Source organism: Anser brachyrhynchus, assembly GCF_964034855.1.
Source record: "Anser brachyrhynchus genome assembly, chromosome: 2".
In the NCBI taxonomy this organism is placed as follows: domain Eukaryota; kingdom Metazoa; phylum Chordata; class Aves; order Anseriformes; family Anatidae; genus Anser; species Anser brachyrhynchus.
In genome coordinates, this window is record NC_137695.1 from 4,931,318 (window position 1) to 4,949,688 (window position 18,371).

The window sequence follows — 18,371 nt, forward strand, 5'->3', positions numbered from 1 at the left end:
AGCTACTGGAAAGATCCACATGGTATATATGTATAGCTGTAGGATGATTCTTGCTCTTGGAAGTCTGTTTCATGTGCTGGAGAAACCACTCTTCCTGATTTTCTTCTCCAGTGTCACATGCTCCAGCTCCCATCATCTGATGGCCTCCTTTCAGACTAAACTCAATCATCTCTCTATTTCCTAGAATTACCTTAACACTAATGCTTTGTCTTCTGGTGCCGTTCCATACCCAGTAGTCAAGAGTCCATTCAGAAATATCATAGCAGTGGTACCAGGTATTGCTGGATTATTCCTAGTAGTTGGACCATCCTGACCCTCCATAAAGTGTTTGCCACAATTCGTTTGATCCAAAGAAAGTTACAAACAACAAACTTGAAATGACTCCCTACAGCCATCCATCTAAAAGTAAAATTACCATTTCTGAACCCTGAATATCCATTTGCAATTTTTAAGGATTGTTTTGAGACTTGGAGGCAGGCACAGCTTTAGAAGGAATTAGACAGGCAGATATTTATCTGGCTGTCTCTGTCTAATTTCATTCCTGAAAGCTAATGCTCTGTGTTGTCTGGGTATGGGTCTTTTAAATAAGGAATTTAATATTTCTGTGGCTTGGTCTTTTCTTTTTTTCTTTTTTTCTTTTATTTTTAATGATGTCAAGCCAGTTATTATTTCACAGTGCATTACTAAACTACTCTGACATATTTTTCAGTTTCTTATTGTAAATTAACCTTAACTGACTGTGGGTAAAGTCCAAAATCTACACAATAAGACAAGATCCATTTCTTTATTATGCCAACATAGTCAGATTATTGTTCGTATAGTTTCAGGCTGTTACTTCTGATTCAACAAAAGTTTTAAACACTGCTTTAAGAGCTCTACCATTTGGAGTTATGATACTTATATGTCTTCTGTATGGAAAATTACACATGGAATTTGGGACAGCAATACAAGAGTCAAAACTGCTAGATGGGTCATCTAAGGTTCAGGGCAACTTCAGGTAAATTGCTGTGGATGATTTCTGTCTCCCTTTTCTTATGATTCTTGCTATGGAAACAGGAAAGAAAATTGAAACACTTCCCAGGGAAAACCATGGATGGTTAGAAAGCAATCTGTATTTATAGTCTACATATCAGTTCAGTTTTTGGAGACCTTTAGTGAACAGCATGTAACAGAAGTTCAGTAAAATATTCAGGGTGGGCGAACTGTTTCAGTTCTGAGGTATAAGTTTGTCTACACCTGAGTGTCCAATGTTTCCGTTGTCAAACAAGACATTGATAAATTCCTGGCTAGGATTCCAGGAGTATCAGACATCTGCTGGGGAGAAAGGGAGCCAGCCTGAAACAATCACTGATCGGGCCTGAAACATGAAAATCTCTGTCTGGAGATATTCAAAACTCAGCTAGATGATGTTCTGAGCAGTCTGACCTAACTTTGCAGCTAGTCCTGCCTTCAGTGGCAGGTCAGACTGGAGACCTCCAGAGGTTCTTTCAGTCCAGGGTTATTCTATGAATCTTTGTTGAATTTATCTTTTCATGTTATAAATTGTGTGACATTTCAGATATTTTTCTTGTCTTATTGTGATATTTAGTATATTGTATAATTTTAATAATCCATTAAACTGGGGTATACCAGTTTATACTGATCCATGTTTGTGAAATGTAATCTCTCTAATTTAATGCCATAGTCTGTAGCTATGGATGAAAAATGATCTAGATGAAAAAGAGGATCTCTTTAAGATGTCTCTCTTGGACACAAAGGTCTGGATGTAGTTTCATAATCTTCAGTGCCTCCTCAGGGGAGAACAAATCTCTGAGGAACAGAAATAGCTAGTAGGACTAAAGAGTGAAGATACTGATATTGATGGGTCAAATACAGTTTGGATGATATCTATCTACTGGTTCCAAGAGATAATAAAGGCCCAAGACTTGACACACAAAAAAATACATATTATGGTACTGAAGAAGAGATGAAGCAGACCTCTGTTCCCCTCCAGAAATAAAGGAGCAGGATTGCAAATTTTGATAGAAGTGATTTGGAAGGGGGACATATTTATGTTGTTGGTGCTATAAACACACTGTATGCTGTTATAACACTTTCATGCTGGGTTGCAGAAGCCTGTAAGAACAGACTTTCCCTTCCCTTCCCTTCCCTTCCCTTCCCTTCCCTTCCCTTCCCTTCCCTTCCCTTCCCTTCCCTTCCCTTCCCTTCCCTTCCCTTCCCTTCCCTTCCCTTCCCTTCCCTTCCCTTCCCTTCCCTTCCCTTCCCTTCCCTTCCCTTCCCTTCCCTTCCCTTCCCTTCCCTTCCCTTCCCTTCCCTTCCCTTCCCTTCCCTTCCCTTCCCTTCCCTTCCCTTCCCTTCCCTTCCCTTCCCTTCCCTTCCCTTCCCTTCCCTTCCCTTCCCTTCCCTTCCCTTCCCTTCCCTTCCCTTCCCTTCCCTTCCCTTCCCTTCCCTTCCCTTCCCTTCCCTTCCCTTCCCTTCCCTTCCCTTCCCTTCCCTTCCCTTCCCTTCCCTTCCCTTCCCTTCCCTTCCCTTCCCTTCCCTTCCCTTCCCTTCCCTTCCCTTCCCTTCCCTTCCCTTCCCTTCCCTTCCCTTCCCTTCCCTTTCCTTTCCCCTTTATAAATATCTGCTTCTGCCTCAAGAAAAACATGAAATCACTAGGAATGAGGAGAGGGACACAGGGCCATGTGAAATAGCAGTGTTGGAGGAAAAGTCTTTTAGAAACTTAAGATTCAGACACTCCACTCCTAAATGCAGGAGCTGAAGAACAATTCTTATTCAGTAAAAATGTTTCCTTACCCTTTGCATGCCTACTTTGCTATGCGCTTTGCCTGTCTTGTACCAGAACTGTAAGTACACGCTGGCTCTTTCTAAAAAGTCATGCCATGCTCTTGAGAAGGGCTCCAGTCCCTCATCACAGCCCTTCAGCCTCCTGCAGAAGGAACAGCAATGAGGTAAAGAATACCAGACTCCAGGAAGAAAATCTTCCCTGTAATGCACTTTTTATTCCTCAGGTTTTATTTTTAATGCTATGGAAAGATCTGTTGTTGGTTTAAAGGTTTGAGAAAATTTTGTTTAAAGACTAGAAATAAGTATTTAAGGGCTTGGGCCAGGTAATACTCAAGCAAACTGCTGGAATTGGTGAGTTTTAGGCTGGGATCACTCCTCATGAGAGTGGAAGAGGTGAATATTGTGTATGTTGGTGATGCTTTGGGGAATATAGAGGAGAGTTAAAAAAGGACTAGGTTTCTTGGTCTCTAAACTTACTCACTAGAAGAAAACAACCATGAAACCTGTGACACACAGTGAAGACGCAATGGCAAAAAGCAAGAACTGCTGTTTTTTTTTCTATCTATCTCCTTTCCTACTGCTCTTTTAAAGGGTCTTAAAACGTTTCTCAGTCACAAGCAAAGATCTGAGATTTTAAAGGTCCGATCTTTTGTCACTAAAGGTGAGTGTTAAGTGCATTTTGTAAATGGTCTCTTTAGGCAGTAAGATGGAGAGCAAAAAGATTCTGGCTTTGTATTTTTGTCCAGGTGACAGTTTCAGTGATTCAAAGGAGACACAAAACTCCAGAGTCAGAAGCTAGCTGATAAATATTTGTTGAGATGCTTTCACATTGGGCTGCAAAAGTCTGTGAGAATGTGTATACATCTCCAGCAAATTGCCCCTTACTGACAAAGGTATTTTATTTCCCCACTAGTCACCATAGAGCAAGCAATGATCTCACCTTGCATGCTAGATGAAAATACCTGGGTTTTCAAGTGAGCAGCATCACACTACCCATCAGCATTAAATTGCAGATTAGTTTCCAAGTGTACAATGTTCAGTAACCTCCTGTTCTCATATGGAGGCAGATAAGTCTTACGCCCTCAAAGCTGTCTTTGCTTAGAGAGAAAGTATTCCACCCAGCAGTATTTATGTTACACAGACACCGTAATCCTCCAGCTGACTCTTTTGTCTTGGCCCCCCTCTGTCTATCACTCAGCTCCAAAGAACACTTTGTGCCTCTCAGTCATTCCTGGAGTATCTGTCAGAGGCATCTTCTCTAGCCCCGCATCAAACCAGGGCATTACATTGTAAGGTTGCCCTGACTTTGAGGATTAAATGGAGATGTTCTCTGAAATGCTCAGTTGTGCATCAATGGTGTCTGACTGGATGGTTATAACAAGGTGGGGAAAGCTGGAGAAGTGCACTGTGTCAGGGGATGAGACTTGGCAAAAATTCTTCTTTGAGGGACTGTATGGCACTCACGGAGAGGAAAGATGCATAGTCTAGAAGAGGCTGCTGGCCTTCCTTCTGCAGCAGAGGGGACAGTCTACCAGAGAATTTAAATTAATTAATTAATTAATTAATTAATTGTTGTGTGGAGATTTAGGTATAACAACCTTGAGGAAAAATAAACAGAGCACTTCATTTGCTTGCTTAGAGCAAGTGCTTGACTTCCTCCACCAATCTCCAAAGTGCATTCCTGTCCCTAAGGATGGATCAGCGCTACCAGGACTGAATCTCAGCTTGCTCATCAGCCCACACCAGCTCCAGCCCCAAGCTGAATGCAGAAGCTGGAGACAAGCAGGCTGTTGTTGGCTGCAGGGCTCAGGTGATGCCGTGCAAACGTCTCCAGGGAAAACATACCAAAGCCAACAGCTGACTCCAATCATCTTTCCTCACCTATGGGTCTTAGAAGAAGACACTATCCGTGATCAGGGTAGTTGTCCTTCCTTGCCTTTGCTGAGACATATAGAGCACACGTTGCACAGAAAGGTCATTGTGGAAGTCTGCATACTGAAAGTGGTTTGTGCTGGTGAAATCTCTTTCCCACATCTGAGTGCAGTGTTAAAAGTCTAATACTTGCTGGGCTGGAAAATCTTATTTGTTCAGAAATTTTCTGTGACTTTGTATCAGTATAGAGGAGGGAGGGAGGGAGTAGGAAGGAAGGAAGGAAGGAAGGAAGGACAAGAGAAAGAAAAAGAAAAAGAAAAAGAAAGGAAGAAAACAAAACCCCTCAACTGTTCATGTGGCTTTCTTTGTGGAAATTTCAGCTAGGGTAATTGCTAAGTAACTTAATTTATCAGCAAAGGCCATTTTGGGAATCTAATGGCATATTGCCTCCTTGTTCCAGGCAGGTGTCCTTGTCTTAAAAAGAAATTAAGTGATAAGAAGCAGAGAGGGACATAAATCCTGCAAAGTAGAACAGCAGGGACTGCAACTAGGTGGATGTGATCAGCAGATGGAATCAGATTATCTTCAAACACATTAGACTTCATTTTAATAGAATAAATCTGGAGAGGAGTATGGACAAAGGAGCAATTCCATCAGGAGACTGAAAAATATAGTAGGTGTCCTCTTATTTGAGACAAAAACTGATCCCACGACATGCAGACAGAGATAATCTCATGTTGGAAGGTACGGTGCATATGGTGCAAGTACAAGGCAATTAAATATAATTGAGGTACACAATCTTACTTGGGATACTCCTGCAAGAAGAGGGTGGAATCTAGAGGTCTAGTTATATTAGCTCTCACACCTGCCATGACTTTCCACAAAGGTTATTTACAATCGAAGAAGCACAGAGATAACAGTACCAAGATATTTTTTAAAAAAGGTCTGGTATTTAAATTAATCCAGGAGAAATGGGTTTAATCACATAAAGTTTAATTTAAAATTTGATCGTGGTCTATTACAGAAGGTTCATTCCTGCTACTGTACAGCATGTCCAAGTCATCTTCACAATGCCAAGTTTCTCAGACAACAGTGTTTTGTCAAACTGAATGGCAATTTAATTATTCTTAACTGTTTTTAAATTTGTTATTTTCCAGCACTGGTAACTGAAATAAAACTAGTGATCCAGAACTTCAAGTCACTGCAGAAAGACTGTCTCTGGAACCTTAATTAACATGTTTCCAGCTAACTCAGGCACCTCTGACACTGTGGAAAGTATAGCTTAATGTGAATGAAAGAGACAAAAATGTATATATATAATGAATTATTTAAATTTATTTTTGCATATTTTTTATATAATAATATATTATAAGCAGAAAAAAAATGATAAAGACATTGATCAAGCTAAAAGCATTAAAAATGAAGCTATTTTCTCTTTGATGCATTTTCATAGTGTCACTCATGTAAAATGATGTCCAAAGTCCATGTGGCTCAGAGCTGGCCAGCCTTTTTAGGTAGTCCTCCTGTAATTTTCCTCTAAAGACAGCATAACATAAGCACCAAAAGACTCCCAAATTCTCCTTTTTCGTATATATAAGAAAGTAACCTTTTACACAGAGTAAACAGCAATCTGGGATGAGACATTAAAATAAAAAGTTGAAAACAAAGCCTTCCTTACTTCACTGTATGCTTTGGGACAATATCTGTCATTCATACTCATTCTCAGTCAGCGTTTCTGGGTTGTAACAAAAAGTCCTGACATTTCCAAGACTCTGCTGTGCATCTGCTCCCCGCTCTTCTCAGTCACCTCCCAGGTGCATTGCAGCTGCAGGCTTCCTGTGCTATCGTTATTTCTATTGACTGCAATTAACCATCCAAGAATTAGTTGGGAAAGTTTGGTTGTTCTCAGGGATGGAGCAGTCTCCTCTCCTTCAAGAAATCCAGCCTGGCCCAGAGAGTTGCACACAGCAAAGAAAAATTACTTTGTCTAAGTTTAAAGAGTCTTGTTGTATTCATTTATTTTTTTATTTTGCCTTCAGCAGTTGGCTCTTCATTGTCCACCTATGTAATTCTCTGTAGTGGTAAGGAATAGTGTGGGTCTGCCTCCTTTCTTTGTTGCAGACCAGTTGTCCTGAATATTCATTTCTTTTCCATTTTCATTTTTACCATATGTAAAAGAGGAAATAGAGAGCATGAAGATTGTCTTGTCTGGTCCTATGTAATGAGAGGCTGAACTTTGGATGGACCTGTTGAATATGGACTTCAGTGGCTGGATGTGAAGTGTACATCAATTTCCCAGTGTTTGTTTAACTTTTTCATTTTGTAAGGGAAGGTACTGTTAGGCTATGAAATCCTCGAGGCAATTTAAAGCAAGCACTTTAATGTACTGCACATGCCGTAAGGACACCAGATTACGTCTGAGGTCTGGATCAGAGCTGGTTCTTGATCAGGAATTTACCCTTTGTGAAGAGCACAAGGGTGCTCCTATGGTTGTAAGCATGGGGATCTTGACTCTTGGGGATCTGGACTCTTGGGGATCCTGACTCTTGCAGCTCAGGGCTTACACTAAGCATAGTAGAGAGAGGCTTCCACACAAGAAGAAAAATGGAGAATGGCCACCAGAAATCTGAAGGATAACTTAGTAAATAGCCAAAGGCCAATGCAGATATTTCTCTCTATATATGTGTTTTTGGAGATGTGGTGCTTCGCAAGAATTATTGACATTTGAGTGGCAACTAGGTCATACATCAGGGTGAACTGTTTTCAGAGGACGCATGGAGGACTTGTCAAAGACTGCCAAACCCAGAAGCCCAGGGCAAGAGAGCCACGGCTGATGTCCTGCTCTGGATGAGGCACAGTGGGAACATGGAAAATAATCCACAAAGTGCTAGGCAGAAAAGTAACAGAAACAGAAAGGAGAGACAAAGTGGATTTTTGCTGGGCTAAAACTACCATGTAACCATAAGCAGTGCATCTCTGTCCTAGGCACACACGGTACAGACCGTGCATGGGTTGGGTTCAGAAGGTGGAGTGGGTGGGCCACCATATTTATTGACTTTCTCAGACTGCTGAAGAAATCGTTGTCCATATGCACTGGAATGATATATGGGTTTAAACCTTCTGTTCTGCCTAAAACTGGTACAACAATTACCCATGAAAATGTACTACAACAAGTCAAATCATTTTAAGGACAGAAAACATTTTTTTCAGGTGAAGTGAGGTGGGCATGCATTTGAAAAGGATACTTGCAAGTTCTCAAACCTTGACTGGATAAAGCCATGGGTAACCTGCCATTACTTCAAAATTATTCCTGCTCTGAGCAGCCGCTTCAGAGGTGTCCAGAGGTCTCTTCCAACATAAATTGTTCCTGATTCTAGAATTACAGTGTGTTTTGTTTTGTTTTGGTTTTCATTTTTTTGTCTGTTTGTTGTTGTTGTTTTTCTCAAGGTTTTTGTAAAGCCGTTTTTGAACTGGAACAGGATTTTTATTTTTTTATTTTATTCCTAAAAAGCTGATGACCTTTTCTGCAACTTGCCTGGAAAAAAAAAAAAAAAAAAAAAAAATAGAGGTAAGTGTTTAACCAGGATCTTAAGGCCTATCTTTAACAGCTGATACCCCAACACTCTGTCATGCTGCCAAGCAGCCGTTCATTTAGATAATGGTTACTTCTGTGCCTGCTATTGGACAGAGAAGAACTAGGTTAAGCTGTTGGCTTTGCCAGAAGCTTAAACATCTTTTCCATTAATATCTTGGATAAACCACAGAAACTTTTCTAAGTGAATTCACTTAGAAAATCACTTAGGTACATTGGAAAATGCTGTTTTCTATTCCTTCATCCGTGATAACAGATGATAACCATTTTCCATGTCGCACGAGGAATTGTAAGAATTAAGGCACCTGTGTTTACACATCATGCAGCTTGTGGTGATAACTGTCTTTATAAGAGTGTTGATAATTTGATTAAGTCTGTTTGGTTTGGAGTGTAATGTTACATTCTGCCTGCACCATAAACTCAGCCATGTGGAGAACATCGGCATTTAAAAATATATGCTCACTGCAGAAATGTATCCAGTATTACAACTTGTTTTAAAGCTTGCTCAGAAATTCTGTACAAGGGTTTAGTGATGGGATTTGGTAGGTCAGGTTGATAGTTTGATTTGATGATCTTGAAGGTCTTTTCCAGCCTAGATGATTCTATGATTTTTATAATTCTATAATCCTATGATCAGAAAAAAACTGCAGATTTTTCTGCTGGTCTTGCAGCCCAAGTGACACTTGGATCCTGAGGGAGAAAGGCCTCAACAAATATGAAATCGATCACATTAAAGACCTGTATGGAAATGTCAGCATTATATGGAACTGTGGCAAGATTACACAGAACTGATTAACATCTAGGTCATGGTCAGCCAAGGAAAACAAATGTCATTGCTGCTATTTAATCTGGCAAACAAGCTTCTAATCTGCATGCCGAGTCAGGTGGCAGCTGTGACTAGCAGAGTAAAACAAATCACCTCAAAGGCATTTGCAGAAGGTCTGGTCCTGCTCAGTGACTCTGGAGAAGGAAGGAGTAGGAGCATCTGGATCACAGCATCATCCCATAAACGTACTGACCAGAAGAGCCAGATTGAACAGTGCCACAGGTTTCAGGTCACGCTCAGCCAGTGACTGTGGGGCCTGGGAAGGATGAACTGAAAGTCTGTGGTCGCTCCTGGTGAGAAAATCTGGCAGTAAAGATGGGGCCCTGTGTCACAACACCAAGGCCAGATCCAGTTGAAAAAATGAGAGACATGGCTGACCAGAATCAGAATATCACGTTAATAAACATTGTAATTTATATAGAAATTCTGTTTATTGCATTCTCTTTGCCAAGCCTCACATTTAGCAGAGAAGTCAAACCTGAAGGGAACCTACCAATGCATCTAAGATGCCAGCATTCAAAGGGTGGTTAAGGATGCCTCTTTTCGTACTTTCACATGCAACAGTTCACTATCCACCAGTACTAGAGGTGGAGTACTGGGTGCAACAAGATTTGCTAACTTCATCCCTGTATGCAAGTTTGCTGTCTGCACAGTATAACCCTCTCAGTAGCATCACAGCCTGCCAGATTTCCTTGATGGGGAAGTAGAGAAAAACCTTGAGATGATGTGTATGGCAGCAATAAAAATAAATAAATTAATTAATTAAATAAAATAAATAAAATAGAGGAGAAGAGAAGAGACGTGACACTAAAAGGGAGACACGAGGATAAGGGAGTCAAACTGTTCTCAGCATTGACTGAAGATATAACAAAAGATGACAACCACAACTTGCAGCCTGGGATGTTCAGGTTGGACACTGAAGATGATGGTTTTTATTAGCAAGGAAGGGGAGCAGTAGAAGAGGTTGGTCAGAGAAGTTGTTGGAACTCCATCCTTGTCTCACCATCTAAGACTCACCTAGACAAAACCACACCTGAGTTAATCTATTTTTCATGATAGTCCTGCTTGAAGCAGGAGATCAGACTGGAGGTGTACTAAGGTCCTTTGGTCCAACCAAAGAGGAGAGAGAGGGATTGAAGGCAACAGATGTTCATGAAATTTTACAAATTTCTTTAACCGTAGGCCCACCTTCAAACTACAGTCATTGCAATGTTCTTCAAATCTATTCTCCTCGTGTTTATTTTTTTTTGTTTGTTTGTAGTCTACACATGGTAAGACATTTTTGGAAAAGCAGTGTTCAGTACATCAGGATTTGTTGCAAGAAACTCCTCATAAACCTCGCAAACAGACTTCCACAACAACCTGGAGAACAAAAGAGACAGTAGCAGATTCCTCACTGCCTGCTATGTGCCTTCTGCCACACCAATTTCAGTGACGGAGCCCCACTCTCAGCTCATGTAATCTCACGTGGAAGTGTTACAGCCCATAGGGCTGTAGCTATGACTACTTGTATCTGCAATACACATTAACATAGCTCCTTAGCTGTGATTCATTGGGAAGGGTTGTTATTATTTTTTATAGAAAAATGCTGAATGTGTTCTTTAGGTGCTTTGATTTTGGACAAGAAAAATCAGCTGCTAATGTGTTCTTTTATCTTGCTGGCTGACACTGTTGCCTTTCCCTTCCCACACAGCTTATATAGTGATGAGAGTCTTCTTGGAGAGAATACAGAACTTGTCGCCTTTGTTCATCTTCCTTTCTTATGACTATCCTGAGGACATACAAATTCAATCAGCTTACCAGGGCCTAACAGGTTATGAGTTGTCTGTGTGGTTATTCCTATCCCAAGGCAAATGGCAGGTAATACAAATAGTTCTGGATCCCCTTCATTGACAGGTGTGCCCCAAAATAAATTACTGCTTATTTCCCATGGGCTGTAAGCATGTACCATCACCACAGCTCAGTTAACGTAATCAAGTTTGTGGATATCTACAGCTGAACATGTCACATGGGGCTTCATTTCTTGATGTAGGGAATTTTAGGAAATAGGAAATTTTAGGGCACATGCCACCTGTCAGGTTTCCAAAGTCTGTTTAGGGTAAGAGGGATGCTACCTATGAAGCACTTATTCCTTCCCGTTATCACAGTGAATCTAGTCAAAAGCAAAGATGTGGCACTTTGGTCATCAGTATCTCACCTGGTGAATTCCACCCACTGTCCCTTTTAAAGTCATCTCAGTTGTGTGCCTGGTGTCTAACCCTGGGAAGGAAGAGGAGAAAAAGAAGTAACACATCTACTGTACGCTGTCTGTGCTAAGAGTTGATACCCCTGTGAGGACTGGGAAGACAGCCTGAATGTTTTCATCATCAAATTATCATTCCAAATTTGGCTTATAATATATGGTACAGTGCATTTCAGGGTGCTGAGCTGATACTGCATGACAATCTGAATGGCACTGTACACTATCACAGAACACGTCTTATGAATGAAGGAGAAGCTAAATGTCAGAACTTGGATGTGCCTGTCAGTTATTATTTATGGGGATACTTGTAGAGTTTTTCAGGAATTCATGTTGGTCCTTGTGCTGTTGAAGGCTTCCTGCCACTTTCTGGAAATACATAAAATGATGGTTTATTATAAGGAAAGATGAAGGCAGGACACCAGCACCCAGGCTTGTCAATCTGATGCTTGTGACAAATCGTTTTCTCTTCCACCCCCAGGCCCATGCTCTGCCACCAAATCCTGGGCTCATTGGCCATGCACTACAGCTCCCTTCATCTGATGTAGGGAGAAGGAGAACACATTTAGCCTGTTTCCTTCAGCTTTTCACAAAAGTATGTCCCATGAACAGAGTCCAAGTAAACCAGGACACTGCTGGCTGCCGTGATGGGAACACCCCACAGCTGGTCTAACACTGCTGGCTTCTTGGCAGGGCTATAAAAAGAGACAATTTTGCACGATGGTCAAAAAATATATTTGGGACCTTTTCCTCCACTCTTCTGCTCATGAAACAATCATGGTCAACTGAATGAAACTGTTTCTTTGGTAATAAATGTCAACAATTAAATCTTAACACCACAAACATTTCGGCTCTTTTCTTGTATCTAGTTGGGGGACCCTCTTATCTATTCTGTCCTGATGTAGGCAAATCTTAGAAAAAGCAGATATTTACGTCAGTTCTGCAAGCCTTGTTCTTAGGCCTTCTTTAGTATCCTTAACATATCCTTTTTTTTTTTTTTTAGTCCAGTTCTAGTTATTTTAGAGAAAAAAAAAAAGAGAAAGAAAAAAAAAAAAACAAGAAAAACTAATCCAATGTAGTGTAACTGTGAAGAAGGAAGAGCTAATTGTACAGGCCAATGTCAGAGAGTAAGATAAAATCATCTGTTGTTCTTATGGGAATGAAACAATTTAGGCTACTAACCAAGTGTATTTCCAGAGAGTGTAAATTTGTAAACATAATTATTCCTTGGAAAAATGCAATTCTAATACCTCTGTTCCTTATGCAAAGAACTAAAATGCACAGAAACTACCCAACACATCCTGAACTTTCAATCCCTGTGTTCCAACCTATGTAATAAATAGCTTGTAAAGAAAATACAGACCAAGAATCACTCACAGATGTGATCTGACAAATAAACTATTTCTCTGGACTGTTGCACAAAACAAACATGGTGGGAACATCAGGATAAGACAAAGTTTATTTGAAACCAGCAGCAAATATTTGCTGAACATCTCTTGCAAATTGGTAGTTTAAATGACCAAAAAATATATATATATGTATATATATATCTATTAATATCCATTCGTCTGTGCTGTTTGCATTCTAATGTTCTTCAGTTTAGCAAGTGTACTGTATACTTGGCATTGCTTAAAAACTTGATTTACATTACAGTCAGTCATAGCAATGGCATTATCTGCCCTGAAATAAAATAGTTCTAGCCATTGGCTTATGCATCATTCCTGCAGGGGAGTGAAGCTTTTCTCAGCATAATGGGCTCAATTTTTCCATTACTCCCAAAGCACTTTACAGTTTAGGCTTGGCAGCTGTTGACATTGAGGCAGCAAAATGCTACCACTGTGGGTGGGTGTGAAATTTGAGCCAGCTGTCTCCCACATCCAGTTTTTAAGATGATGAACAGAGGAAAACACCTCTGACATAGCTGGAGACCCTATGGACCCTTACAGCCACTCCTGCTCAACATGAGTTGGAGCTTGTGAGGTGCTGAGGGACCTTCTGTAGCTCTGCATCTGCTGAAGGAGTTCACAGGTTGTTGGGCTGTATTGGTACAGGGGTTTTGTTTCAAGCCTTGTTTTCAGACGTCAGTGCTGGATTACAGAATGGAGTTATGAGAAATACTGCCTCAGAGCATTACCAGAAACACAGTAATTCAATAAACATAAGAGCCCCCAGATTTAAGTACAAGATATATCCTTTCATGCTAAAGGCCACTGGCTGCACATGCAATAGTTAGATGACTGGGAACTGTAACTTCCCTTCGATTCAACTTTTTACATGGTCTCTTTTGTATTTTTGTTACGAGAGACTAAATGCCTTTGGGTTCTTCGGTAGTGCCCCATATCCCAGCACTACACCTCCCACCCCTCTGTACCTGTGCTATCCCAGACACCATCAGCATCACTAAATCCATTGTCATGAATACACATTACAATCTTTATCCTGGATTTTATGGTGTCCCAGAAGTTTCATTAACCTGTCAGTAGAAAGTTCAGACAGATCGATGGATTGCATATGCAAATTACCTCTCCACTGCAGGAAACAAGCAGTTTCTGGTGCATTTCCACATCTATTTGTAGAACTCTGGTTTGTGCTGCAGCTTTGCTAATGCTTACATATGGGACCAAATCAAATCAGAACCCTTCTCATTTGTTAACTAATACCAGAAAATAAATTAGATCGAGAAAAGGTCTATAAAATATATTATTCTGATAAAGGCTAATGGGATCCTAAGAAGGTCTGGTTAAGAAATTCCTGGCAATATATATATAACCTTCAAAATTATCAATTTTTTATGGAAATGAGAATAAAATTTCAACAGGGCTGTAATTAAGGAAGGGTCTGACTGAAGGGGCACTAGTTTACTGTTTATTCCAGGAGCCCTGAGATCGCAATTCAAATCTACCTCCTCTCAGATTTAGGCCAGGGCCTTGGAATCAGACTTTTTTATCACAGGTGGGTGCTGGTACCGAGAGTAAGATTCAACCTTTAATCAATCAGTACCATCGAAGAGCACTACGAAATAGTAATTCCCTGTTCTCCAATCCATTTGCTGTCTTCTAGACGCTATCTGCTTGAGATTTAAGCCTACATTCGATCACCCAGTTTTCATGTTAGCTCAGTAGCAGTAATAAAACAACCAGCAGAAATAAAAGACCAGCTGTAGCGTTGCCCAGGAGAGAGCACTATGTGGAGATGTGTGTGCTTGAACAGGCTTGCAGAACTGGGGAAATGACAGCTCTTCTCCCAGTCAGTCGCAGATCTTAGAAATATAAAGGCTCAACTCACAGAAAGCAACATACTGGCTTCATAAATGCATACATACAATATACAAGAGCTCTCTGGGAGGAAGCAGAATCAGATTGCCACGGGCAGTTACATATGAAATAGCTGCTGCCATTTGTATTATTACTGTAGGACCTTGTCGGTACCTGAAAATCCCTGGGGAGAAATTTGTCAGGAGATACACTGCAGTAATAACGCTTGAATAATGGTTGGGTTTGATTACCAGTCACTCTGGTCTGTGCAGTAAGGCCAAAAATTGCCAGTTCTGTAAATGGCATAGTGCTCCTGTTTTCCTGAATGTAAGGAAAAGCAGAACAGGAGCTGCCCGTGCTCAGGTGAGTGCCATGGGCAAGCATTTACACTCCACAAACACATGTGGGGCAGGAGAAGGATTGGCTATAGCAGAGCAAAACCCCTTGTCTGATGTTGACAGCTTGCAGCCACCGATGTTTCAAATCCCTTCACTGCAGTTACAAATCCCTTAGCCAGCACAACTCAGCACAAAGCTCATGGGGTCCCCCAGTAGTTGCTGGTTACCCTCTGGATGGTACAGCATCCGTTGTGGTGGCCACATTTGTCCCTTCATTTCACTCACATCTCTGTGCCCCTTGTCCAATGCCATCGTGGAGGTGCCTGAACATTTCTATTTTTTTTTTCCTCTGGTGTCTATAGCAGTGTTACTCACTGTAAGAAGGGCTGGAACAGTTCATTTTAAGTGAATACTGCAAAACAATCTGAAAACAACAAACCAATAAATCCGTGATTGGTACTAGCCAAGTAAACACAGCTGACAGACCTTACACAAGAACTGACACAAAACATTACACACACAACTCCTCCTTCCTGAACAAGTTCCAGTGGCTTGGAGGACAAAACAACTGCTTGTTCTTCAATTAAGCCTAGTTCTTAGAAGCATAAAAGCTCATTACTCAGAAGAGACTATTTACTGCTAATTACTCCTTTCAGATTTGTAAACAAGGCTCTTTGCAATACAAGAAAAACTCATCGGAAGAGTTATCCTCTTCCAAGGAAGACACAGAAACCTACTGCAATCTTTCTGAGCAAGCTGATTCTTTGATGTCAGATGATGCATTCTGGCAATACACTGCTCGTGACCTGCTTCGAGAGCATGGGTGACTTTCTAGAGTGTTTTGGTAGGAATTTCAGGGTGGGGGGAGGATAAAAGAGTAATTACTGTTGGGCAAGGGTAAATTACAAACAGAAACAGGAGGTTAAATCAACTCATATAGCGTTATTTGTTAATTCCGGATGAGTGTGTTTTAATTGACTTTTTGCTGTCTTTCTCTGAATTGCCCTGATCATGTTATGACTGACCTTTTTTGTCTTTTAAAAGACAGCATTGACTTTGTTTCTATTTTTATTGGACTATATAATCCCTTTCTGGACTGGTGACATTAATATCCCCAGGAGACTGTCTTGGCTCCAAGTCAGTGAGCTGTTTTGCTTTCCTTTTCCCATCTACACACAGCAAAGATGTTACTACCGACAATTAACTCAATAATCCACTGGATAGATGAGCACCTTTCCAAGAATCTTGTATGAAGTGTCTTGTGAAAGTGTCAGGCTTGATTAGACTTTCAAACTGAGCTTTCTGAACTGACATTAAGATTTGTGGTTTAGCAAGTATAAACAAATATGCAGATTTAATCTGCCTTAATTTCAAGTTGAAGGTTTATTATGAAACTATGAAACAAACTAGAAAGATTTTAATCCATGCGACTGGGAAGATTATTTAGTGAAAAAGATCAGTCTACTGGTACAACGTATGGTGTAGTGACAAAAATATAGATCCAAGGTTGGGACAAGTGTTGGGACTCTGAGATTATCCAAACTGCCCGCGCTGACTTGGGTACCAGTCACAGTTCAGACTACACACTCTCACAGACCTGAAATGAATGAGCTGGCCAGTAGGAAATGCTGAAAACAGTAATACATCAGAAACTCCTCTTTCTGATTCAAGCACTTCTGGCTGTAGTTAATTACCAATATAAAAACAAGGCTCAAAGCCCAGAAGGTTTCTAGGGACAGATACCTGGATCTCACACAATGAGGAAACACAAAGAAATATTCCCTTGATATTTGCTTGGACTGTTTCTGGAATTTGCATTAAATATTAAAGGTGTGGGAGGATCCAAATTCAAGGTCTGTCATGGTTTCAATCCCAAGCACTGCAAAGCGGTTGGGTTGTAAGGAAGTCTAAGCAGTATCTGGGGAAGAGCTGCATGCATGACATCCTGGCTGTTCTTTGCTTCGCTTCCGTTTCTCAGAGTACTCATCTCTTGTTTGGTTTCTTTTCTCAAGTACAGATGAAAACCACCGGACCTGACTTCTGGTGAAGCCAACGTAAGGGATATGATATTCAGAGCTGCATTATCACCCCTTTAGTTCCACCTACACTGAGAAATTCAAGCATGCCAGGTTTTGTTGCTAGAGTACAACCATCTCTCGTGCAAAAGGGAGGGTGCTGCCGGTCACACTTCAGGCTTGAGCCAACGAGCTTTTCCTGGACGGGTCAGGAGTTAATACAGACCAGCATCTGTTCCTGACAGATTTTTTGGATGTGGGCCCCCTGTTCCAAAGTCCAAGCTGAATACAACGTAGGGTATACTCTGCTGGTTGTTGCCCAGGGCCAGGGGATACATTTAACTCATCTATATAGATGCCTGCTTGGACTCCATTGTACTGATGCAACGCAGTTTTGAAACCATGACCACAAGTATCCCAAAACAAAAGGCACCAGAGGAGTGGCAGAGAGCTGCTTGCTTACCCCTATACAACATCCAACAGCCTTGTTTAGCACTCCCTAGAGGCCATCACACAACCATTGTTTTAGACTATGCTAACATGTTAGAGAAATTGCTTTTGAGCAACCACATGATTACAGGAATCACGCATATCCAATCCTTCTCTTTTCCCCAAGTCCTCCACCCAAGTGACCTCCAATTTCAACGATATCTCTTTTCAAAAGTTTTATTTTGTGATACTGCCTGAGTACTGAAACATACTCTGTATAAAAATCAACAGCACTAGTAAAATCTATCTTAGACTTGAGCTAGGAAAGAATTGATTGTGATGCCTGGATTGGCTGTTGCACAGCTGAAGATACTTGTTTAGTATCTGCAGCTTCCTTTAGTTAGCAGAATTTATCTTGAGTTACTCCTGGGCAAAGGAGGACAGACTCTTTAAAGGAGCGTCTTTAAAGCAGGCTTTCTAAAAATAAGGGACTAAAGCACTCACCATGAGGGTCGTGCCGCTGCTGGGATTTCAGTGAAGAATTTAAAGTCTGGCTCCACCCCCAGGGTCAAAGCCTCACACTGACACAATAGAGAAATGCAATGTTCTATGAGTGTCCTATGGCAGGGACAGGCAGGCAGTGTTCCCAAACACACACTGCTATTTTTAAAGGAGAGTTGCCTTACGAAACAGATGAGTCTGTGTTGAAGTCTCATGCAGGAGGCGTGCATATGCATGTGTGTGCACATGCATATGTGTTTAGTTAACTGAGTGAGCAGAACTGTTGTGTGAATTATTATATTTTTGTATGTTTGAAATGGAGAGGTAGTGAAGTGGACATAATACAAGAAGCTAGAAAAGGTTGTTGGTATAGACGAGTAACATCAAGTCAATGCACTAATATCCTAGATTAAAAAAAAAAAAAAAGTCCCCAGTTCTCCTCAAACTTCCATGGCTGCTTTATTTACAATTACCTACTCTGAACACCCAGTCAAATAAGCTTCCTGACTCTCCCAGGC

The 18,371-nt window shown here is 40.9% G+C and overlaps 1 long non-coding RNA gene across 2 annotated transcripts in view; it reads right to left on the minus strand.

The window, feature by feature from the left end:
- LOC308188957 overlaps positions 1-17,983 on the minus strand; it is a 26,222-nt gene extending 8,239 nt beyond the window's left edge. Inside the window, exons 1-2 of one of the 2 annotated variants that reach the window (XR_013945902.1) lie at positions 17,857-17,983; positions 11,275-11,336 (exon numbers count right to left, since the gene is read on the minus strand). This is a non-coding gene — a long non-coding RNA (uncharacterized lncRNA). The remainder of the gene's footprint in view (positions 1-11,274; positions 11,337-17,856) is intronic. The other variant, XR_013945903.1, reaches the window with a different exon arrangement.
- Positions 17,984-18,371: the final 388 nt, after the last annotated feature.